This window comes from Ascidia mentula, chromosome 5, assembly GCF_947561715.1.
Source record: "Ascidia mentula chromosome 5, kaAscMent1.1, whole genome shotgun sequence".
NCBI classification, from domain to species: domain Eukaryota; kingdom Metazoa; phylum Chordata; class Ascidiacea; order Phlebobranchia; family Ascidiidae; genus Ascidia; species Ascidia mentula.
The window spans coordinates 15,584,176-15,610,116 of NC_138570.1; the positions used below are offsets into that span (position 1 = coordinate 15,584,176).

The 25,941-nt window shown below is 39.5% G+C and overlaps 1 pseudogene; it reads left to right on the plus strand.

Moving 5' to 3' along the window:
• On the plus strand, nucleotides 1-1,723 carry LOC145903028 (uncharacterized; annotated as a pseudogene).
• The last annotated feature ends 24,218 nt before the right edge of the window (nucleotides 1,724-25,941 follow it).

Below are 25,941 nucleotides of genomic sequence, written 5' to 3' on the forward strand. Positions count from 1 at the left end.
ATGGCTTTTAATGTTTTAATGCAACCTCCACCTTTACGGCCAGGAGATGACCTAGGACCGTATTTTAATGTATTTAAGTCATATTGTACGAGCGTCGAGGCCTCAGAAGAAATGAAACGACACCTGTTCCTGGCAAGCATTGACAACGACTTGAAATGGACAATACAAGAAAAAGACGCAAACTTGTTCGCGGTTTCCTACAAGGACCTCAAAGAACGCGCATTGCGCCAAAGGGCTAATGGTCAACACGCAGAGCGTCAACGCGCCGAGCTGATAAGGCGCGTGCAATTACCTGGCGAATCCGCACGTGAATTCGTTTACGCCCTACAGGCACTGGGCGATGGTGCCTACAGCAACTCCACCGAAGCTGCCCTTAAAAATGAGGTTCTGTACATTACCTTATTGCAAGGCTTGCAAGACCGGCGCCTCGCGGACACTATCCCGATCACCATCAAGTATGAGCGATCATTCAGAGCCGCAGCTCAGGTCGTTGTCAATACACAAACACCGTGCTTTGTCCAAGTCGCTGCAGTAAACACAAAAGCATCAGAGATGGAATTAGTGCTAAAAAAGTTAGAAGACATGGAGAAACGTTCCAAGGAAAAGAACACACAGCTCGAGGACAACTTAGTGGCGTTACAAGCTCAAGTGGATGCCATAAAGCGCGAACGGCCACAATACAACAACGTGCGAGCACGGTCTTGCTACGGTTGCGGTGGACTGGGCCATATGCGGCGCGACTGCCCGCATACGGGTATGCGCACAAAGGACGTCGACACGAGACGTCAAAACATACCATGTAAACCTGCGTTTTCCAGACTGATTCGTCGCGCAGACAAAATGTCACTTCAACCAAAAACGTATACCTCGAAATGCACCCAAATGTTTGGCGCCAAAGTCGGTACAAAAACCCGCTACCCCCGCAGCGCCGTTGCGGTTTGTCAACTTACTGGTCGGCCAGACGAGGATGTGTGCGTTGTTGGACACCGGCTCCAGTGTCTGCTTGATTAATACCCTAAAGTGGCATTCCTTAATCGCCGAGCATCACGACCGGGTAAACAGGTGCTCAAAGAAGAACTTGGTCGGGGCCGGCGGACAGCAATTGGCGGTAAAAGGCTGCGTCGAGCTTCCCCTCCCAGTGGGAGGATTGATGACTCACGCGAGTTTTTACATTGTAGACAATCTTACGCACGACCTTATTCTAGGATTAGATTTCCTCCAGTCAAGCAAATGCCAGATCTGCTATGAATCCAACGTGCTAACAGCAGGGGATGCAAGCGTGCCACTCTCGCATTCTCCGGTGCCGTTGTCACCACCTTCCGAGGTGTAGGTCACCATCCCCGCGTTTACCGAGGTATGTGTAACAGCAAACTTTTGCCAAAAGCCGCACACCAGGGAAACCCCTTTTCTAACTGAGAAGATTGACGGGTTTGTGGAAAAATATGGGTTGTTGACGGCTACGAGTATAACGATGGCGCAGAGTAACACTGTTGGGGTCTATGTCGCGAATTTGGGGGACGAAGCGGCAGAAATACCGAGCGGGTCAAGGATCGCCCAGGCATCGCCTGTTTATGCCTTCGGCAATGTCGCGACCTTTCAACGCTTAAAAGCGACCTTTCAACGCTTAATGCGCATGGTATTAAGCGGAATCGAGTGGCGGGGTGCCTCAGCGTATATGGATGACATTATTGTTTACTCCAATACTTTTGAACACTTAAATTGACTAGCTGACGTCCTAGAGAGAATTCAAACCGCGGGGCTGACGTTAAAGCCGTCTAAGTGTTCGCTTTTCAAAGAGGAGGTGGCTTTTTAAGGACGGAATACGATGCGACCCCAACAAAGTACAGTCGGTTTCCGAATGGCCCATACCGCGTAATGTGAAGGAGATCCGGCAGTTTTTAGGCCAAACATCTTACTATCGCAAATTTATTCGTGACTATGCGAAGATCGCAGGTCCCCTCCACAGGCAGACAGAAAAAGGAAAGCGGTTCCAGTGGGACGACCAATGCCAGGAGGCCTTCGCTCAGTTGAAACGGTACCTTACGACCGCTCCGATCCTTGCTACCCTAACTTCAATAAGTCATTCATACTTGACACGGACGCATCCGATACTGCCCTGGGATTTCCCAGGAAGTTGACGGTAAGGAGTGTGTTGTAGCTTATGGCAGCCGTACCCTAAATATTATGGCTTTTTTTTGCACATATATTACACTGGTGTTTTTGGCTTTAGCGCTATCGGTTACCAAGCAGATCCGTTTGGCCATAGTGCGCTCCACAGTGGTTCGTCTCTGCTGTTTGGTACTCAGTATAGGGTACCAAACAGATCGACGTTGAACGGAACGGTACCACAAAGTGGAATCTAGTGTGTCACTTCAACAGCTGCACGATGAGACCGCAGCTCGCCAATATTATCAAGGCTTTTTTTGCACATATATTGATGTGGAAATATATGTGTATTTTGCAATATGTCCTACAACATTCCTGTCTTGGCAAAATCAGGCAATGAAATTTGTTGGAGGTTTGCTACAGATGAAGACCTTCCAGAGATATGCAGAATACTTGCGAATGTTTTTTTCCCAAATAAACCAATCTGTGAGGCAATGGAATATGCTGAAAACGACACTTCTGTGGAAGTTAGTTTAACAAATATTTGTATAAATGAGTAAGTGAAATGCAATAACTAGATTTGTGTTGACATTGGTTAATTAGTGATAATGATCCTAGTCCGCTTGGAGCTGAGGGCAATGTAATTCGTTATACAATTTCATACAATTTCAACACATTTGTAATGCTCCTGTCTACCATTTCTTTGAGATACTACCTCATGTTTTTGCATTGCAATCTTCAAGACGCCCGTTTCGCACCTAAATATTGCAATAAATTGTTACTGATGCTGCCAGGCATATTTTATTGCTTAATACTGCTCTTCTGGCAAACTTTATTGTATTTACGTTTCTCGACGTTTCGGCTGTTATGCAGCAGCCTTCATCAGGAGGAAGTATCTAAGTTTAGCACAGCGGACACATTTGAGGCACATAAACAAAAACGATACAAAAGAAAGAAGAAGTGAAACAACGAAAAAGCGATAAGGGCGAACACACCTGCACAGTATACTTATCACTAACCGCACGTTTTTATCACGGTTTTTGGAGTGCGTAATGTCTATCGGCATAATTTTTCTCTAGCAAACGCCTGCTTGGCGACTTCAATATTCTGGTTTTTGAACGTCCGGTCGTCACCCTGCGTTCCTTAATATCGCACCCAAAAGACCGCATGCACGACAAGCTCGACACGAGGGGTGTAGTCTACAGTATTCCCTGCGGTGGTTGCAGCGGCGTATACATTGGTGAAACTGGCCGTGCGCCAAGAACAAGGTTAAAAGAGCACCAAAGGGACGTGAGAAACCAGGAGGATAAAACGGCTCTTTCTCAACATGCGGCCGAATCAGGACATGCGGTGGACTTTACGAGAACGATCATTTTGGAACGCGAGTCCGACAGGTACAAGAGGATGTTTTTAGAGTCGTTAAACATCAATACGCATGCGTCATCACTCAATGACAAGAAACAAACTCTGTTTCCACCGGTGTACCGACACTTGCTAGAGAAAAATTATGCCGATAGACATTACGCACTCCAAAAACCGTGATAAAAACGTGCGGTTAGTGATAAGTATACTGTGCAGGTGTGTTCGCCCTTATCGCTTTTTCGTTGTTTCACTTCTTCTTTCTTTTGTAGCGTTTTTGTTTATGTGCCTCAAATGTGTCCGCTGTGCTAAACTTAGATACTTCCTCCTGATGAAGGCTGTTGCATAATAGCCGAAACGTCGAGAAACGTAAATACAATAAAGTTTGCCAGAAGAGCAGTATTAAGCAATAAATATTGCAATACAGAAATACTTTCTAAAAATTTCGGTACTTTGTGCATACGGTGAATCCACCAAGGAAATTTGCGGTGTATGCATCGTTCGAGGTCAAGACGGTGGTAAACCGAAGAAGGATCTGCCTGTAAAAGTGATCAGTCTTTGGCGATGAGGTTTTATTTTTGTCATTGTTTAATGTGGAACGATCTACTCAGCATAAAATAATCCAAAATTACTCGGTTTATGTTTTAGTTTGTACGTTCGTTTGAAGTTAATGTCCAAACACACGCCGGACAGTTTCCGTACCTCATGGGAGCTGGGATGTGTGTGAAAAAAGAGTTTTAGAAACGTGGAATTGCCAGAGCGTTGTTCTGGCAATTCAAGATTTAAACATGTCATTAAAACTTTCCAAATTTCTGCGTGCTGTTTCGTGTCATTGTAACAATGCTTGGTTCTCAAAATTAATGCCATTATGTAGGCAAAAATTCGTTGTTTCCTATATTGCATCCTTGCAGACGAATGGAAATTGCCAGGAAGGATGGATTCAAGTATAACTTTCTCATAGTTCAGCAAAATTAATATGTCTTGAATAATTATGATTAAATTCTTTGATTGATTCACAAATCTTTTGTAGAATAAACGATTAATGGTTTAAGACATATTACAAATTTATCAATATAAAACGTGTTGCTTTGCTTTCTATGGTGTGTAATTTCGCAAGCAAACAGTCGGCTTTGCATATTAGAGCCGAGGGTTAATTTCAAATCCAAACCAACAGCGATTGTAAAGAATTATAGGCGCATTTTTGTTTCGCAATAAATCGGATAATATAGTTTCACAACATATATTTACATGAATAACTATGGATCCTCCCATCAACCTCAAGGACATATTATGTAGCTGTTTTCTTTTCACTGCCAACTATGTTATTCTATTGGCACAAATATAGTAATTGTTAAATTGGTATGTACAGTTTTTGTCATTGACTTCTTTGGACTACCTTTAGTGAGGTCAAAACCCGAACAAATAATAAAAAAGATTTAAAAATTGCACCCTATTTCGTGTTTGCCAGCGCACAGATTTATTTCGCTTTGTTGTCAAGAAACTTTAATACGGATACGGAAAAAACACAGCCTTTTGATTTTTACAATAACTTCTTTCTTGAAATTTTAATGACGTGATTGCTATTATACGAAAGCAATGAAGTATGCAGTAAAACAATTATTATTTTTTGATTCCAGAGGTAAACATATGTGTTTGAAAGCAATGGTTTGGCATTTATTTTAAATGTCAAAGGTCAGTTCCATTATAACGACAAAATAATTCAGTCATATTTGCTTGTAGTTACAGCAAAGCCAAAAAAGCAGTTGGAACGAATGTGGCGAGTTAGTGTTCATTTTACTTGATTTGCATACCTACTGGACAGCAGTAACGAACTTTGTAATCATGACACTGCAAACATCGTCTATTGAAGGCACAACATTTTACAATGTAAATGGAGATGTCAATGTTCCAAGCGTGCGGGTGCATCTGCTCACCGACCAGAGCCACATCGACGGCGGTCGGTTTTCTGCAAACTCTTTTGTGCCATCTCTTAGCAATGGTTGCATGAATTTCTCTATCACATCGGTTATCCGGGCGATCAAGGTTAAACCAATCGGTCCAAGCACCTCCTTCACATTCTACCACAGGTTTTGGTGCTGGTGTAATGTCGCGTTGTACGCACTCTGCACAAAATATAGAGAGTTGTGGGAATTCTCAAAAAAAACAGATCGAAATGCTATTGAAGTTTTTAAAATTTTTACATTATCTTTTTAGTTTGAAAAACCTAACTATTTATGTACTTACGCGCATTTGCTGCAATCACAATCGTCGACACTACGATGAGAGATTTCAACATATTGTCGTCTTTTCTGATAAGACTGAACATATCTAATGTTAGTCAAGTTTAAGAAAATGTGGTTATTCCTTCGCTTTTATATATAGATGTTCTCAACGCTTCAAGCGAAGAATGCTTTTACCTTCTGAAAACGTTCCGCGTAAAAGAGACTTGTGGCTTCACCATGTATATTAGATAACATCACGAAAATATGTGTTTTCCGAAGACGTTCGTTTGCAGCCGCAATCTTTCGCCCGTGGCGATAACAGCAGTTCGTGTCCGAGTTCATAGTGCCGTCAGACACTGAACAACAACTGTTGCATATTGAGTTGTGGTTAGAGCTGACTTCCCGTTTGACGTATATATTAATACATTACAGATAAAACGATTGCCAGTTTTGTACACGTCGGTGGAGGGTTTTTCGTGAGATACTAAACCTAAGTATCTTAAAACTAAAATAACGCAATTTTTACGTGTTGGTTCATTTGGAATTCAATTCAAGTTTAGTTTGCTTTACTTGTTTTTCATCCTGGCTATCTTTTGTCACCTATTTTGCGTTTATCTCTGTGTTTTGTTTCTATATATGTGTGCTGTCGTATATTTGTTTGTAAAGGATAATTCTCCTTTTTCTTGCTCATCTTTAGGAAGAGTTTGTTAATTTTGTGCGTCCCTACAACTTAGGTGCGTGTCCTTTGTAATTTTGCGTTTGACAAATAACTGCTGCACATTCGATGATATATTTAGATCTCTTTAATGCAGAGTATTTCACATTTTGCAAATTAATGTTTGCTGTCTAGGCGCAGTCTGCCCAGACCAAGTGCAAACGTGACATAGCTCATGTGGTCGAACTAATGGTTGCAGCTATATTTCAACGGTTTGCAGATCACGCGTGAATGAGTGCAGTTTTACAACGATCGCCATTTCGCTCGGGACGGGAGTTTCACAAGAGCTAAATCGTTGTTTGATTTCAGTTTTATGAATTCTAATTTCTGTTCGGAATTCACGGACAAGGTGTATGAGGACAATAGGCGCTAAAACCACTTAGGCACGGCCTATCGAAATGGGGCTACACTCCAAGCATTCAATGTGTGGCGATATTAACAGACTAATAATTTCAGTAAAAACTTTTGACCCATTGTAGAAATAAATTTGTCAAATAAATTACTTTGAACAACAAAATATCAAATGATTCCATGTCATTTTGGAAGCATGCCGAAGAGAGTAGGATAATTTATTCCGCTTTTAGAATTTAGAGCATAAACTTAAAATCTGAACTTTGAAAAAAATTATAAACATTTTGGGCTCATTATTACTCACAACTTGCAATAATGAACACTAGGTGTTCAAAATACTGACGCAAACATAAAAAGGATCGTCTCATAAATGTTTTTATTTCACCATTTTTCCACCTTTTTTATAAAAAAAAAAGGAATTATTTTTGAGAATTGTCCTTATTTTCAAGGACGACATATTTAAAAATATGAGCGTCTTTATTTCTAAGATTTTTCTTCATTTGTGACTGGACGCTTTTTAGTCATTTTTAATTTTTGATTACTTTTGCCTCAAAAAAGTGCGGTTGAGTACAGGCGTTTAACCAACGTCATTTCTCTTCAGTTCTCACGCATCACCACAAAAGTTCACGCTGAATGGGTTTGTCAAATAGTGGTATCATTTAATTGCATTCCTTACAGTCGTCTTATTTTTCGGTTTGAAGGTTCGCTGGCATTGCAGCAAGGGCATTGCAGCCAAGCTGGTTCTGCCACATTTCCCGGCGACTCGAGGGGAGTTCTAAAAAATTAGGGTTCAGGTATTTTCGGTTTCACGTCGTTGGTAATCCTGCTGAACGTCAAGAAAGACAAAACATTTTTTGAGTTTGTAACGCGGTACCAAAGCTATATACGCCCAGTGACAGATGATTCCTGGCAATTTCCATTCATCAACAAAGAAACAATAGAAACAAACAGCATCACTTATACGTGATGACATTTGATAAAATGGCGGTGTTTTCAACTTCAAACAATTATCAAAAAAGCGCACGAGAAAGGACCGAAATTTATTTTAATAACCAGGTCACCTCAAACGTTAAAAAGTGGCACTTATATTATTACGAAACCTTTATGTCACAAGCGACCTGAGAAAAGCAGCCTAACGAATTACTACTCGTGGATGCCGTTTAGTGGATAATTTTGTTTCCGAGCTAGTCTGTGAATAACAACGATGGGGCGCAACTGAGCTATATCCATGTACAGTTACAGCTGACACCCACCTTATTCAAATAGAATAAAATTTTTCTTACCAAGAAAGCATGACTAAGAACCTAATACAAAAATTTTGTTGTCACACAAATCAGAGAGAAAAGTTAGGGATGCACTTACACTAACTTTACAAGCTGAAGCAACCGACAAAACACAGGATGGTTTTATACGCTTGAGGAAATACACATAAATTATATTGTGCTCTGTCTGATGCGATGTTATTGAAATCTAATTGTGGAGTCCTACTACATTTTCTTTCGGCAAAAATAAAAGTAACCTTGGAGCACACTGTGGATAAGTAGTTACATTACAAACCAATATTGTAACCGTTTAGACGGCAAAACTGTGTGTCGGCAAATTAAACTGTCATGATTTATCATTTACACAAATTTACTTTTGTTTGCTTTATGATTTCTACGTTAAATTAAAACAATAAGTCGCAATGAAGGTGCAAACCGTCTCGGGGCCTTTTCACACTAATAAACACAAAGTGGTTTATAATTGTTTTAGGGTTTTTTTCATTTTAGCGGTTTTTGTGGCCTTGTCTAGTTCTGACACGGGATGATAATAATCTATTGGTGGTACATCGTCTAGTGTTGCGATCGTGAACTTTAGAATAACAAACAAAGTAGTTTTGTAATACATATCGTCAAGCATTTGCATTGAAGACCGCATATCAGTATTTCTGAACGCCAATCACGTTTAAAATAAAACGACTGTTCTTGAAAAAATAACTGACAATTGTCCACGCTGCGTGTTTTACCTCATTTTGTTACATTTTGATACAGACTGTTGCATAGAAACGTTGAAACTTAACAAATATTTTTGCCAGAAAATTGTTTTTTTCCTTTTCTAAAATTTCTGAAAAAACAAATGCAGTTGGAAAAGTACATAAGTCTGGAATGATGTAGCTGGACTTTATCCTATCCACATTACGCAACTCATGAGAAAAAATATATTGGTGATGTCAGTCTCGTGTAACGTGCAACATCAGCAAATATTTGCTCAAACTGTTCATAATTCTTTTTTTAACAAATATACGTTTATTTACATAATCACTTTTAGTAGTTTGGGAATGTGTTGTGCCTCTTCAATGTAGATTTTGTTTGTTTCTTCGCTAGTTCTTGTTTTTTGTTCGGTATAATCAGGTAAATGCCAAAAAATACCACAGCATCGCAAAGAAATGAAAATTTATTGTTAAATGCAAATTAAGAAAATTGTCAAAACGAGTCAACCGTGTGGAACAAAACTTTAGGGGTTTACGAGTTATTTCTTTAGGAAAACAATTTGCTTCAGATCTAAATCCATAAAGCGCTAACTACATCTGGGTGTCCTGGCAATAAAACACTCCCAACATTACAATCGTGTGATGACCTGAATTTGTCACCAATCGCTCGAACGCATAGTTGTGAAACAGTTTTCTTTACAAAACCAAAGTGAACAACAGTCGACCTCTTTGTGCAGGTTTTTCGCCTGCATTTATTTTCTGCGCCGTTTGCCGTTTATTTGTCAATAAAAATTAAAAATAACATTAAAAAAAAGAAACGTCGGCAAAGCGCACGACTTTTTTACCCAGAAGGAAACCCGGTCAGGATTTATGGCCGGGATATCCAGGGTTCATATCCCGGTATGGTAAAAAAACTTTAGAAACAAATTTAATGGTTGAAGCATGTGACGAAAAAAACCTAAATAAAGTTTACACAGTGTTTTATCGCGCAAGGTATTGGAAGGTTGTCACCGTGATGAAATTCGAGATGTATCGTTTGCATCTAATTGCACAAAAACACAAATATTTGCGAAGTGGTTCGTGGCGGCAAAAGTCTATTGCAATGATCGCTTTGACATCCGGTGCATCATTATCTGTGGTTTTCAACCTGCAAACAAATAATGTTTTGGTCATTCTTGACGTTAGACGGGATTACCAACGACATGAAACCGAAAATACCTCCAGCCTAATTTTTTAGAACTCGCTCCGACTTGTCGGGAAATGTGACTGATCCAGCTTGGCTGCAATGCCTTTGCAATACCAGTGAACCTTTTAAACCGTAAAATATGGAAGACTGAAAAGGAATGCATTTAAATGATGCTACAATTTGACAAAACTTTCAGCGTGACCTTTTGTATTGATGCGTGACAACCAAAGAAAAATGACGTTGATTTAACGCCTGTACTCAACCGCACTTTTTTGAGGAAAAAGTTACTAAAAATTTAAAATGAATAAAAGTGTCCACATATAAAGAAATATCTTAGAAATAAAGACGATTATAGTTTTAAATAAGTCGCCCTTTAAAAATAAGGACAAATCTCAGAAATAAATACTCTTTTTAATAAGTCAAGGTGGAAAAATTGTAAAAATGCAAACCTTGATACGACAAAAAAGTTTCAGATTTTAAGTTTATACTCCATAAGCCAAATAAACTATCTTACCTACTTCGGTATGCTACAGATCCAAAATGATATGGAATCATTTAATACTTTTTTGTTCAAAGTAATTAGACAAATTTATTTCTACATTGGGGCAAACGTTTTTACTGAAATTATAAGTCTGTTAATATCACCACACATTGAATGCATGACGTGTAGCCCCATTTCGATAGGCCGTGCCTAAGTGGTTTTGGCGCATTTTGTCCTCATACGCCTTGTCCGCGAATTCCGAACAGAAATTTGTATCCTTAAAACTGAACTTAAACACGTCCCTGCCAATGATTTAGCTCTTGTAAAATTCCCGCCCCGAGCGACATGGTGATCGTTGTAAAACTGCACAGAACCTGAAAACCGTGGAAATATAGCTGCAAGCATTAGTTTGACCACATGAGCTATGTCACGTTTGCACTTGGTCTGAGCTGTTTGCGGCTAGAAAGCTTACATCAATTTGCAAAACGTGAAAAACTTAATTTCGTCACCATACTATGCATGGACCAAAATATCATCGACCGTGCAGCAGTTATTTGTCAAAAGCACAATTACAAGGCAACACGCACCTAAGTTGTAGGGACATGCAAAATTAACAAACTGTTCCTAAAGGTGAGCAGAAAAATGCAGAAATAACCTTTACAAACAAATATACCACAACACACAAAAATAGATATAAAACATAGGTGAAAGGTGATGAAAGATAGCTAGGGTAAAGAACAAGTAAAGCAAACTAAACTTGAATAGAAGGCGAAATAAACCATCACGTAAAAATCGTTAGTATTATTTCAGTGTGCATCGACAAAGCATATAAAAGTGCATCATTTTAGTTTAAAATAATTGGGTATCTCACGAAAAACCGTCCACAGAAGTGCACAAAATTGGCAGTCGTTTGTTCTGTTATGTATTGATACATACGTCAAACGGGAAATCAGCTCCAACCACTACTCAATATGTAGCAGTTGTTGTTCAGTGTTTTACAGCACTATGAACTCGGATACAAACTGCTGTCATCGCCACGGGCGAAATATTACCGACTCCAAACGAACGTTTTTGGAAAACACATATTTTCGTGCTGTTATCTAATATACATGGTGAAGCCACAAGTCTCTTTAACGCGGAACATTTTCAGAAGGTTAAAGCCCTCTTCGCCTTAAGCGTTGAGAACATCTATATATATAAGCAAAGGACTAACCACATTTTATTAAACTTGACTAACATTTGATATGTTCAGTCTTATCAGAAAAGACGACAATATGTTGAAAACTCTCATCGTATATAGTGTTGTCGATTTTGATTGCAGCAAATGCGCGTAAGAAATAATGTAAAAACGTATTAAGCTTTAATGGCATTTCGATCTGTTTTTTGAGAATTCTCACAACTCTCTTTATTTTGTGCAGAGTGCGTAAAGCACGACATTAAACCAGCACCAAAACCTATGGTAGAATGTGAAGAAGGTGCTTGGACGGTTTGGTTTAACCTTGATCGCCCGGATAACCACTGTGATAGAGAAATTCATACAATGATTCCATATAACAATACTTTTCCAACAACGTAAGAGAACGGTGTTTCCATATATTGCTTCCGTTCTGACGAATGGAAATTGCAAGGAAGGATTGTTTCAAGTATTACTTCGCCATTTGCTCGTCATTCTACACAGCAAAAGCTCTTCAAACCTTGGGAGCAAAATGCATTGTAGAAATTGATTACCGAGATTACGTGGATCCAATTACTGGAGAAAAAGTCTTGATAAACTTTAAATCTCCTCATCGATCAGCAAAACTAATATTTGAAATAACATATTTGATTTAACATTGGCCAATATGCCAGATGCTTTTGTTGCTATAAATCTTTAATATCTGGTACTTAACCGTGGGTACAATCAGTGCAGAAATTCTAAACATTCAAGTAGAGTGGAGTTGGTTGAATTAGTCGATCCTGTGTCTGGACCAAAGTTACTGAACCAATTCTCATGGTACATTTTACTAACAATAGACAGCCATTTTGTCTTGCAGTAAATGTAGCGAGTTGGAAGGTTTTTTTTACTTACTTTGACGTACCCTCATATTTTGAAGGTGCAAACAACAACTCTGTTTCTTGTACTTTTTGTTTGCAGTTTGTTTCGTTGTATATACAAAAACAGACTGCCGTTAATATTACGGTAATACTATTTTATCATTAGAGCTGTCGCGTGATTCCTTGTCATCAGTGGCGGAAATCCGTGTGTTGGAGGGGTTAGAGGGGGAAGTCATGGAATAAAGTAAACAAGTGTGTCCGTTTTACCGAAGGTTTTTCTCTTATTTTTGCCACATTTGTCTTAAAAAACATAATTTTAGATAGCACAACTCCTTTAGAACTAAGCACAAAACCAATGACAATATTAGGCTGTTGTGTCACATCAATAGACGACTAAGTGGTCATACTACGACAGAAATGACGACAGACTGTAGCACATACATGAACTCGGCAGCTTGAACAGATATAGCAGCTTGGAGGAATAGTACCCATGTCTGGCGATTTCTGTATCAGGCCACTAGCGTATGAATTTCCAGTAGGAATTAACTGTCTTTCGATAACGTTGCTGCCTTTTCTAACCGAGTTCTCCAAATGTTGCTTAGCATTCCTGAACAACATGGACAACAGTTATAACTCTTGAGTATTGTAATCAAAGAAACTCGAATGTTGGCAACATTCATCTGATTGGTAATACTTCGTTTCAGTAAGAAGTAGCATATGGCGTATTAAAGTAAAATAGAATGTGTTGGAGAAAGCGATACAGTTGGTCTTGAGAGAGGCCTAAGAACGTGATTGGTTGAAACTGGTCACGCATGATCGACACCACGAAGTGTTTTCAGAATGTCTTAACTAGCGTTTCAGCAGTGATGTACACAACGTAATGATACGAGAAAAGCGTGGAATATAGAATGTAAGCCAACGGTTACTTTGTACAGGAAATAATAGGTCCACTATTACTTGTTAACATACACGTTAGTGTGAGATGGTGTGCAAATCCCATGAGGAGATAGGTATTGACCGTTTTTGCAGAGCTCAGATCACGGTTGTACAACGATATACACGCGAATGGCGTTAACAACACTTATCTTCGCTGCAACTCTCACAGAGAGGCAAACCATGAGCTATGTTATATCCCCATCAACCAAAATATTAGGGGGGGCATAGGAATTTCCGTCTAGCGTTGTCGTGCATGGCTAATTTTAGCCAATGCTTTGCTGCCACCCCTACCAGGTTGGTTGAATCGAGTCAATCAACCCCATTTCTGGAGAGCTGGAACAAATTATGACACTACTGGCTGAAGAGGCATCGACACTCGGGTAAGATTTATATTTTATTTCCGCTGTCATTTTGTTCTTCTGGCCCAGAAAGGAAATATGCGTGTCGTAATAATATAACTTACCTCGTAACACCTTGTAACAGGTCACAGAGATGCATCTGCTTATTTCAATTTTTAATTCATTTCCAAACCAAATTCACAAAAAAACCTCCTCAAATGATCTCAATTATATTGATTTCCTGTTAAAAATTTATTTTGAGACTATTTTGAGATAAACTAACTGATGTAAACCAAGTTGCTAAATTCCTTTTGCGGTGTCTGCTGGAATTGTATGTTGTTTTCAGACTAGCTGCGTGTCGAGATTAGCATTCGACGTTGGTCTTATCAACGGTTCCCCGTTCATCACTGTGAAAAACACCTTTTCCAAAATGAATTTAAAACCCTTCAGCTAAGTCCACTTCTTACCTATGAAGTGTGTATTCCGGTACCAAATCTTTAGAGAGGGAATGCTTCCGAAAAACATACCAGACGGTTTGTTCGATCCTAGACAAGATTAAATTGAACGAATTAAATCCACAGTTTTGTCACGATTCTATTGAGAAAAGTAAAATGACTTTTTTTCAGAAACTCTGTATCGGAATGCTAGAAATGATTTGGTAATAATGTCATAATTATGTGATAGTATCCTTGTTGGTGGTGACGTGTCCAGGGTTTGATTATTTAACACTGTTTTGTTGAAGCTAAAACCAGATGTAAAACAAAAACTTTTTAGCTCAAAGGATAGAAGTAAATTGTTTCAACTTTTGTGTTGGACGAAGCGCAATAAACTCGCATTCTAAATCAAATAATTTTTTGGTGCAATGGATCCACGAAGGGAATGTTTTAGAATCACGTGATAAACGCTGTTGACGTTATTATAAAAAGTTTATCAAAAATTGAAAGGTCATTTCAAAAAATATTGATTTTATGATCACAATAGAACAATGTCTTTAGAGTCACACCAAGCTGGACTAATGAGACTTTATTGGTCGAAACAGTGGCCGTCTGTCTGCAGCTCTCAGAAAACACACTTACCAAGTTTATGGAAAAGACATTCACACTATCAATATGCGAAAAATACGTTGTCCGAGGGCGTCTTCAGCACCTTCGAAAATCGATTCTCAATAAAAATCAGCTTGGACATTCCTCGCTTATAGAGGGATTGCAACCTGACATAACAATATAATCTTTATGCAGTAATTAGTTTTTATTAATTATGAATTCGTTGCAAATTCGACCCTCGAGAAATAGGTATGTTTGTATTGCTGTCTCAAAAAGGCAGTAAAAAAAGTACTCAAACCTTTCGCCCTTACCCAGAGCGATAAAGAAACCTATACGCAATTTGCGGTCATTTTAATATATTTTCGATCATATAGCCCAGGGTCAAAAGATCCGGCCTCATGATACTTATTCACTAATATCCACTGTCGCGAATTCCGTTTAAAGTATGTTTATTTATTTCAAGCTATCGAAATCCAATCATTTAGGTTGCAATGCATTGCATCGAGTCGACATGATTTGCTGATACGAAAGCGATAGAACAAAATCACGGAACACCGTTGCACGCCCGATATTGTGAAAGGCTGGAAAAATCCATATTCTGAAGAACGACACCACACCTATATAGCAAGTGTACTGAAGGGCACAACACGCTAGGTGTTCCAGGAAATGAAGGAAGCAGATAGTTTTAGTATTTACGTGAAAATTGACAAGACTTTTACCAGAAAACGCAATGCATGCTTGCAGTATATTGTGTACTGCATTGAAAGGTTACAGCTGCTCACAGTGGCTTCCAGTTCCAGTAGCATCTACTTTTATTGGCCAGTTTAACTTTCTATGCGTGCCAAGGCAATTTACAGAGGCAAATGTTTAATCTAATGTTTGCTTTCAACTTAACCTTGCACTTAATGCAAACAATACAGGGTTATGCAACGTATGTCGTAATAGGAAGCACATGAACTAGCACTAACGGTTCACAAATACAGATGATTGGCGGATAGCTTGCAGTATGAATGAGAACTTCCTTGTCTTGCCGAAATCAGGCAATTCAATTTGTTGGAGGTTCACTACAGATGAAGACCTTCCAGAGATATGCAGAATACTAGCGAATGATTTTTTCCCAAATGAACCAATCACTGAAGCATTGGAATATACTGAAAACGACATTTCGCTGGAAGTTAGTGTAACAAAGGTGGTTATTTGTCAACTTCAAGTATTTTGTACCAAAGATGGTTATGAGCGAAAGTAGATTTAATAACGTGTTTCCATTTTCTAATGCGATAGCCACTTGCATAATAGATGCATCTGACACTTTTATTCACCAATTCCAGTGGACTTTAATAGGAATGAAATACTATCACATGGCATCCGGCTTTGTGTTGACATTGTTAAATCAGCAACAGAAACGCTGGTCCACCTGGAGACGAGGATAGAGTAAATAATTGTATAATTTAGAAAAAAAAGGCTTTAACAACCGAAAGCTCGTATATGCTATTGCTTTGCAACACTACCTTGATTTTTTTGCATTTCGATCCTAAATTTGTTTCATGCGTCTAATTCGTATCTAAATATTTGAACACAGAAATACTTCCTGAAAAGTCCGGCAATTTGTGCATACGATGAAATTAGCAAGGAAATATGCGGTGTGTGCATCGTTCAAGATCAAGATGGTGATAAACCAAAGGAACAGTTACCATTAAAGTTGTCGCAAAATTTGGCGGTAAGATTGTGTTCTTGTCATGGGTTGATGTCGAGTGATTTACGTAGAATATGAAATTGCTGCAGCGAATGGTTAATGTACATGTTTAGTTTCTGCATTCGTTTGAAATTAATGTGAAATTATACGCCGGAGAGCTGCCATATATCACTGGGATTGCGATGTGCGTAAAGAAAAAGTATCGGAAACAGGGAATTGCTGGGGCGTTGTACAAGAAGTGAGTTTTAAAGTAAAAAATTTGTGGGTAAATCTTTTCAAATATGTGCGTTCAGTTACGTGACCATATAACAAAACTTTTCCAACAACGTAAGAGAAACACGTTGTTTCCATATATTGCTTCCGTTCAGGCGAATGGAAATTGCAAGGAAGGATGGTTTCAAGTATTACTTCGCCATTTGCTCGTCATTCTACACAGCAAAAGCTCTTCAAACCTTGGGTGCAAAATGCATTGTAGAAATTGATTACCGAGATTACGTGGATCCAATTACTGGAAAAAAAGTATTAAAAAACTTTAAATCTCCTCATCGTTCAGCAAAACTAATGTGTCTGGAATAATTTTTCTTGCAATATTTTTGAAATAACATATTTGATTCAACATTGGCCAATCTGCCAGATACTTTAGTTGCTATAAATCTTTAATATCTGGTACTTAACCGTGCGTACAATGAGTGCAGAAATTCTAAACATTTAAGTAGAAGAGTGTGGGATTGGTTGAATCAGTCGATCCTGTGTCAGGACTAAAGTTACAGAACCAAATCTAATGATACATTTTACTTACAATAGACCGCCATTTTCTCTTGCAGTAAATGTAGCAAGTTGGAAGGTTTTTTTTACTTACTTTGACGTACCCTTATATTTGGAAGGTGCAAGCAACAACTCTATTTCTTGTACTTTTTCGTTTGCAGTTTGTTTCGTTGTATATACAAAAAACAGACTGCCGTTATAATTACAGTAACCATTATTACGGTAATACTATTTTATCATTAGAGCTGTCGCGTGATTCCTTGTCATCAGTGGCGGAGATTTGTGTGTTGGAGGGGTTAGAGGGGGAAGTCATGGAAAAAAGTAAACAAGTGTGTTCGTTTTTCCGAAGATTTTTCTCTTATTTTCGCCCTATTCGCCTTAAAAAACATAATTTTAAATAGCACAACTCCTTTAGAACTGAGCACAAAAACAATGACAATATTATGCTGTTTGTGTCACATCAATAGACGACTAAGTGGTCATACTACGGCAGAAATGGCGACAGACTGTAGCACATACGTGAACCCTGCAGCTTGAACAGCTATAGCAGCTTGGAGGAATAGTACCCATGTCCGGCAATTCCTGTATAAGGTCACTAGCGTATGAATTTCCAGTAGGAATTGACTGTCTTTCGATAACGTTGCTGCCTTTTATAACCGAGTTCTCCAAATCTTGCTTAGAGTTCCAGAACAACATGGACAACAGTTATAACTCTTGAGTATTCTAATCAAAGAAACTCGAAGATTGGCAACAATCATCTGATTGGTAATACTAAGTTTCGTAGCATTTAATGGCGTAATAAAGTAAAATAGAATGTGTTGGAGAAAGAGATACAGTTGCTCTTGAGAGAGGCCTAAGAACGTGATTGGTTAAAAATGGTCACGCATGATCGACACCACGAAGTGTTTTCAGAATGACTTAACTACCGTTTCAGCAATGATGTACACAACGAAATAATACGAAAAAAACGTGGAAAATAGAATGTAAGCCAACGGTTACTTTGTACAGGAAATAATTGGTCCACTATTACTTGTTAACATACACGTTAGTGTGAGATGGTGTGTAAATCCCATGAAGGGATTTGTATTGACCGTTTTTGCAGAGCACAGCTCTCGGTTGTACAACGATATACACGCGAATGGCGTTAACAACACTTATGTTCGCTGCAACTCTCACAGAGAGGCAAACCATGAGGTATGTTATATTCCCGTCAACCAAAATATTAGGGGGACCATAGGAATTTCCGTCTAGCGTTGTCGTGCATGTCTAATTTTGGCTAATGATTTGCATCCACCCCTACCAGGTTGGTTGAATCGAGTCAACCAACCCCATTTCTGAAGATCTGAAAAAAATTATGAGGCTTGAAAAGACTTCTTTACAGCCTTTGTTAACTGTAGTGATAGATCAGTATAACTGCCAACTTGTGAAGTCAAGCTTGGCATTCCACAAAATTTAATCAGGAGTATATTGCTAAGCATGCCTAAGACGCCACGGTTTTGGAAATATTGCTTTTCATAACATAGGTAGTAACTCCATGGTTGGATTTGATGCAAAAAAAACGCCGCTTATGACCTTACACAAACACCATACATGAAGCTTTGTTTTCCGTTCAGGAGTATAATATTCGTGCGTAGTATGATAGAAAACAAAGGTAAAAATTTTATAGAAAGGAAATTCACACATTATCAGTGAGCGAAAACCTCGTTGGGCTTGCCCTCCTTATTAAAATCGGCCCTCAATTAAAATGGACACTATACTGGCTTAAGGATGTCTGAGTACGAAAGCGTTGTCTGAGTAGAAGGCGTGATTGCTCTTAAACATAACAGGAAATTTGAGATGAAAACGTTTCAAAATTGAATTGTCAATCCTAATTATAGTCGGACTTTAAATCAAGCGTATTCAGCCGTACCCCTAATTGTTGCCCAATGCCAACCACGTGAGTATGACGTCAGTCAACATAATTAGGCATCTGGCAGTTTAGCCAAAATTAAATTAAATTTGTTATTCAAAAATCTTGCAAGAAAAATTATTCCAGGCACATTAGTTTTGTTGTCTCCAGGAACAGACGTTTTGTATGATCGTCCCCCATCTCTAGGATTTGCACCTCATCAAAGTTAACTCGGTGGCCGAGTGTGGCAGCGTGTTTCGCCAGTGCTGTCCTCTGGCTGTTCTTCGCTGCAACGTCGCGGCAATGCTCTTTTAACCGAGTCTGTAACGTTCTCCCTGTTTCACCGATGTACGCTCCACCGCAGTCCTTGCACGGAATGTAATAGAAAACGCCTTTTGGTTGAGCCGTACCCTTCTCGACAGGGTGAGACAACATCCTGCCCAGTGTTCTGTGTGGCTTAGTGTAGACGCAATACCGTAATCCAACATCATATGCCTTAGCGTGTCTGTTAAAACCGGAACATATGGCAAAACGATCGTACCGGTAGTTGGCGCTGTTTCTTGTGGCTTGACCGCAGGCTTTCTTCTAAACATCCATGACGGATACAGATTTTTCCGCAGTGCATTCTTTATGAACTTCATCACTTTATCACGGTCTTATTCTCGAAAAACCAGAGCCTCGGCTCTATCCATCAGCGACCGCACTATACCGCTGTCTTGTGCTGTATCGGATGTGTCGACTTTAACGACAGATAACGATTGGTGTGCGTCGGCTTGCGATACAAACGAGTGCTAATCAAACCATTCTCATCACGGATAACCTTTGTCGGCTGCACGAGAGCTTCGCAATAACCAGACCATCGTCATATTGCGTGCCGACAAGGGCAATCGAACAGTGGTCATGAACCGTTCCGAATATAACACTAAACTGCTGGAACTTTTAAATGAAGCAAAAACTTACAAAAAGTTATCCAGAAACCCGACCCCGTCCTTAGAACGGAAGATAAACCGCTTCATCGGCTACTTACACAGGGAACGTGAGGCGTGATCTGTTGGTGAGTTTCGACAGCTGCATTACACAGACGGTAGGACGCCCGAATTGTACGGGCTTCCCAAGGTCCACAAGCCAGGCGTGCCCCTTAGACCCATTGTTTCCTTTATCGGGTCCCCGTCTTATATGCTCGCCAAATTTATAGCAAGGATTATTTCCCCTTTGGTTGGGAACAGCCCATATTACGATAAAAACTCAAGTGAATTTGCAACTGAAGTGGGGGACTTGGCAATAGCGGATGATGAGTGTATGGTGTCCTTTGACGTCGTGTCTCTTTTCACCAATGTGCCAATGTCGGTAGCTGTTACTAATGTCATGGCACGCTTAGAGGATGACAGTAACCTTAAGCAGCGCACGTTGCTATCCTGTAAGGATATCGCAGAAGGGCTGAAATTATGTTTGAACGCCACCTATTTTTCCTTTCGTTGTGTGTTTTACCAACAGGTGTTTGGTCTCCCATCTCTGTGGTAGTGGCGAATATTGTAATGGAAACAATTGAGGATAAGGCACTCGCCACTTTTGCGCATCCTCCCCGTTACTGGAAGCGTTATGTCGACGACACCTTCGCCATCGTTGATGAAGTACACCTCCAGTTGTTCCTTACCCACATTAACCATGAGGAAGATTTGATCGAGTTTACTTTAGAAAAGGAAAGTGGTGGTGCACTACCGTTTTTAGATACAAAGGTTATCCGTGATGAGAATGGTTTGATCAACAGTCGTGTGTATCGCAAGCCGACGCACACCAATCGTTATCTGTCGTTAAAGTCGACACATCCGATACAGCACAAGACAGCGGTATAGTGCGGTCGCTGATGGATAGAGCCGAGGCTCTGGTTTTTCGAGAATAAGACCGTGATAAAGAGATGAAGTTCATAAAGAATGCACTGCGGAAAAATCTGTATCCGTCATGGATGTTTAGAAGAAAGCCTGCGGTCAAGCCACAAGAAACAGCGCCAACTACCGGTACGATCATTTTGCCATATGTTCCGGTTCTAACAGACACGCTAAGGCATATGATGTTGGACTACGGTATTGCGTCTACACTAAGCCAAACAGAACACTGGTCAGGATGTTGTCTCACCCTATCGAGAAGGGTACGGCTCAACCAAAAGGCGTCTTCTATTACATTCCGTGCAAGGACTGCGGTGGAGCGTACATCGGTGAAACAGGGAGAACGGCGAAACACGCTGCCACACTCGGCCACCGAGTTAACTTTGATGAGGTGCAAATCCTAGAGATGGAGGACGACCATACAAAACGTCTGTTCCTGGAGACGCTCCACATCCACAAACACGACCATTGTGTAAACGATAAGGAGCAATGTGTGTATTTTCCAGCTGTATACAACAACTTATTGTAAATGTTACGCCTCGCCACACACCTGGTTCACGTGACGATGCAAGCGGTGCCAATGTTATCTACTCCTTTTTCCTTGTGTTTTTCTGCGTTTTTAGTGTTTTATGCGCGTGATGCTTCACTGTTGACATAACTCTGAAGAAGTCTTGCCGGGTGGCAGACGAAACGTTGGTCTCAAATAAACACTTTAGAAACTAAGTGCCAGAAGAGCAATTCCGATTAATTAGTATACCTGGCAACAAAAATAGCAGTATAGAAGATTATTAGGTTTTCTGTATCTAAACCAGAAAAACAACCTTGCTTGACCGTTTTGGTTTAAGTATTTTGTGGTGCTTCAATGCTTTCCAGCCCAGGCATTGCAGCCTACCAGGATCAGCCACTTTTTTTCAGCAAGTCGGAGGAAGATCCCCTTACAATTCAACATGCAACCGACATTAAAGCACCACAAAAAATTTACAACCAAAGCGGACATATTATGAATCAAACTATTTTATCGTAAAAAACAAAGATGGCAAACAAACAAGATAATAAAATAACAGAAAAAGTGGATAAAATAGTTATATGAATTATAAAACTGGATGATTCTTATCGTATTTGTATTTTGACTAATTTGAGGCAGTCTAACTGATGTTAACCATGTAACTAAATTCATTTCGCGGTGTTAGCTCTAATTGTATTTGAATATAGCTTGTTTGCGTCACTTCGTACTGGTTATTCAGAGACTAGCTCAGTAATAAAACTATTCGCTAAACATCATCCACGGGGACTAATTTGTGCTACATTTGGCAGGTTGCTTGTGATAAATAAGGGTCTTGCAATAATATAATGCAAGCTGCAGTGAGGACCTAAATGTTCAACATGTAGTGAGTTTTTGACTTTTGTGGCACAACCTTTATTCGAACAAACTTGTACGTTGCTAGAAGTAAAATACTGTTGCAAACTAAAAGGTTCACAGGCTTCGCAGCCAAGGCATTTCAGACAAGCTGGATCAGCCACTTTTCCCGACAAGTCGGAGCGAGATCTGAAAAATCAAGCTCCCAGTGAGGTTTAAACTCACGACCCTGGGCTAACCAGGCCCAACGCTCTACCAACTGAGCTACAGGAGCTCAGAGACTTCACGGGGTATATTGAAGCCAAGGTACACTGGTGCGCAACAACTGGTCAGGCGACCTTCACAAGCGTAGAGGATCTCCACCACCGTAATTAGACAACGCAGAAGTAATGCCATGCTTACGCATAGCAAGACGGTATCGCCCCATTGCGTAGGCCCTTTATATTTGGCGATCACAGCTCTAATATTTTGATCAAAAGGTTCATAGGCTTTGCAGCCAAGGCATTTCAGCCAAGCTGGATCAGCCACTTTTCCCGACAAGTCGGAGAGAGATCTGAAAAATCAAGCTCACAGTGAGGTTTGAACTCAGGACCCTGCATGGGCTAACCAGGCCCAACTCTCTACCAACTGAGCTACAGGAACTCTGTGGTTTCACGGGGTATATTGTGGCCAAGGTACACTGGTGCGCAAGAGCACAACTTGTCAGGCGACCTTCACAAGCATAGAGGATCTCCACCACCGTAATCAGACAACGCAGAAGTAATGCCATGCTTACTGTTGTAAACTATATATGTTTTAGGCACTTACTCGCGTTCGCAAGTCGAAGGTCAAGTTTATTTAACTGTAAAACTATTTTCGTTCTATGTATAGTTGTCTTCAACGCTCTGGGCTAAAACCAGTGGTTCGGATATTCAGAAATTTGTTGTAAAGCACTTGTAAGATTTTGAGGTCAACAATACGTCGCTCTGGTCGGGAATACCTCAATTGCACTCAAAAATGCCAAAGGTCTACAAGTTTTTGAACCAGATCACTTTCACGATCAGAAAAGAAAAATGATCGAATAAAATACAATGTCACCCACACAATTTTTGGTGGTTAAACCAGTGTTATTGTTTATAATGACACGATAATTGGAGTTCTTGATGGGCTAACTAGGCCCAACGTTTTACCAACCGAGCTCAGGAGCTTGGCGGTTTTTCGGTTGCATGAAACATTTCTACGATAGTTTCTGTGATAGTATGCTTGCTTACTTTTGGATTTGCCAAAGAATAACCATTGCCTCTATTCACAAGTTAATAAAAAAAAATTCTTTGTTCATACAGACAATATTAAGTTCTTATTCTGTACGATCACTCATTAGTTTAAAGCCTTTACCTAGAGTAGGTTAACTTAATGCACACTAATCAAAATTAACATTGTAACAAGCGAAGTAATACTTGAAACCATCCTTCCTTGCAATTTCCATTCGCCTGAACGGAACCAATATATCAAAACAACGTGTTTTTCTTACGTTGTTGGAAAAGTATTATGATATGGTCACGTAACTGAACGCACATATTTGAAAAGATTTACCCACAAGTTTTTTTACTTTAAAACTTACTTTTTCTTTACGCACATCGCAATTCCAGTGATATATGGCAGATCTCCGGCGTATAATTTCACATTAATTTCAAACGAATGTAGAAACTAAACATGTACATTAACCATTCGCTGGAGCAATTTTATATTCGAAGTAATTCATTCCATATCAACACATGACAACATAACAATCTTACCGCAAAACATTGTGTTAATGGTAATTGTTCCTTTGGTTTTTCACCATCTTGATCTTGAACGATGCACACACCGCATATTTCCTTGCTAATTTCATCGTATGCACAACTTGTCGGACTTTTCAGAAAGTATTTCTGAGTTGCAATATTTAGACACGAATTAGAAGCATGAAACAAATTTAGGATCGATTTGCAAAAAATTTTAAAGTAATAACATATAAGAGCTTTCGGTTTCATGGTAAAGCTCATTTTTCTAAATCACACAATTATTTACTTTATCCTCGTCTCCAGGTGGACAAGCATTTCTGTTACTGATTAAACAATGTCAACACAAAGTCGGATGTAATGCGATAGTATTTCATTCCTATTAATGTCCACTGGAATTGGTGAATAAAAATGTCAGATGCCTCTAATATGCAAGTAGCTATCACTTTATAAAGAAACACGTCATTAAATCTTCTTTCGCTCATAACCATCTTTGGTGCAAAATGCTTGGAGCTGACAAATAACCACCTTTGTTACACTCACTTCCAGCGAAATGTCATTTCCAATATATTCCAATGCTGCACTGATTGGTTCATTTGGGAAAAAATCATTCGCAAGTATTCTGCATATCTCTGGAAGGTCGTCATCTGTCGTGAACCTCCAACAAATTACATTGCCTGATTTCGGGAAGACAAGGATGTTCTCAGTCATACTGCAAGCTATAAACCTTATTTCAATCAGCTGAACATCTACATTTGTGAACCGTTCATAAGGTTCACAGGCTTCGCAGCCAAGGCGTTGCAGCCTTGCTATGCGAAAGCATGGCATTACTTCTGCGTTTTGTGAGCCGTTAGTGCTAATTCATGTGCTTTCTATTGCGGCATACGTTGCATAGCCCTGTAATGTTTGCATCAAGTGCAATGCCGGGTGGAAAACGAACATTAGATTAAACATTTACGTTTTATCATTTCGGCATAATTTATTGATCCACGGTTTTGCTGGCCAAACTAATACAATATTGGATAGCAAAATTTGACTAAAAAGCAACCGCTTGTTCTCAGAGGGTCCCAGCGTTGCATGAAACCGGAATCTGTAGCACATTTTTGACACCGCATTAAACTGAGAGTAATGTCACAGTCACCACAACGTGTCACAGTCACCACAATCGTTTCCGTTTGGTCAGCAGGCCAGTCCAACAGTGTCGATAGTGAAAACGTTTTTCACTGATACTTGTTTGCAGAAAAATGACAAAATAAGATGGAAAAATGCAATTTGATTTGTACGTTGATGCAGAAGAGCGTGTGCAAAACCCAACCTGTGTTTTGTCGATTGCAGCACTTTAGTGTATCGTTTTTTTATATTGAACAAGTTAGTGCCGAAAATTAGTTTTGCTATGTTTATGCTGATCTGTTGTTGAAGTTTAAACACACTTTAGTTTTCTCTGCCTGCCTGTGTATGAGTACACGACGGGTATTAATCATAACATCCGAGCTGTTAGTAGAATAAAAGCCTGACACTCCATAAATTTCATAACCTATCGGTTTAGCTTTTCGCAAGAAATTGATATTTAGCCAGACTTTCAATCACTAATTACCTTTTGACAAAACGAGCGTTGGTGAATACACTTTCTCCCTTGAACTATGCTTAAACGGTAAGTAAAGGAAGGGTTAACTGCCTGATATTAGTTTTATTGAACCCTGATATTTCTTTATAGGACTTCGAAAACAAGTAGTCAATTTGAAGTATTGTGCTTATGTGGCAGTACGAATATGCGCACGTTCCATTGTGAAAAATACCGTGTGTAATTAAAAACAGGTGTTTTTGCGTACTGGTCAATTTAAGTCATTTGTGACATCAT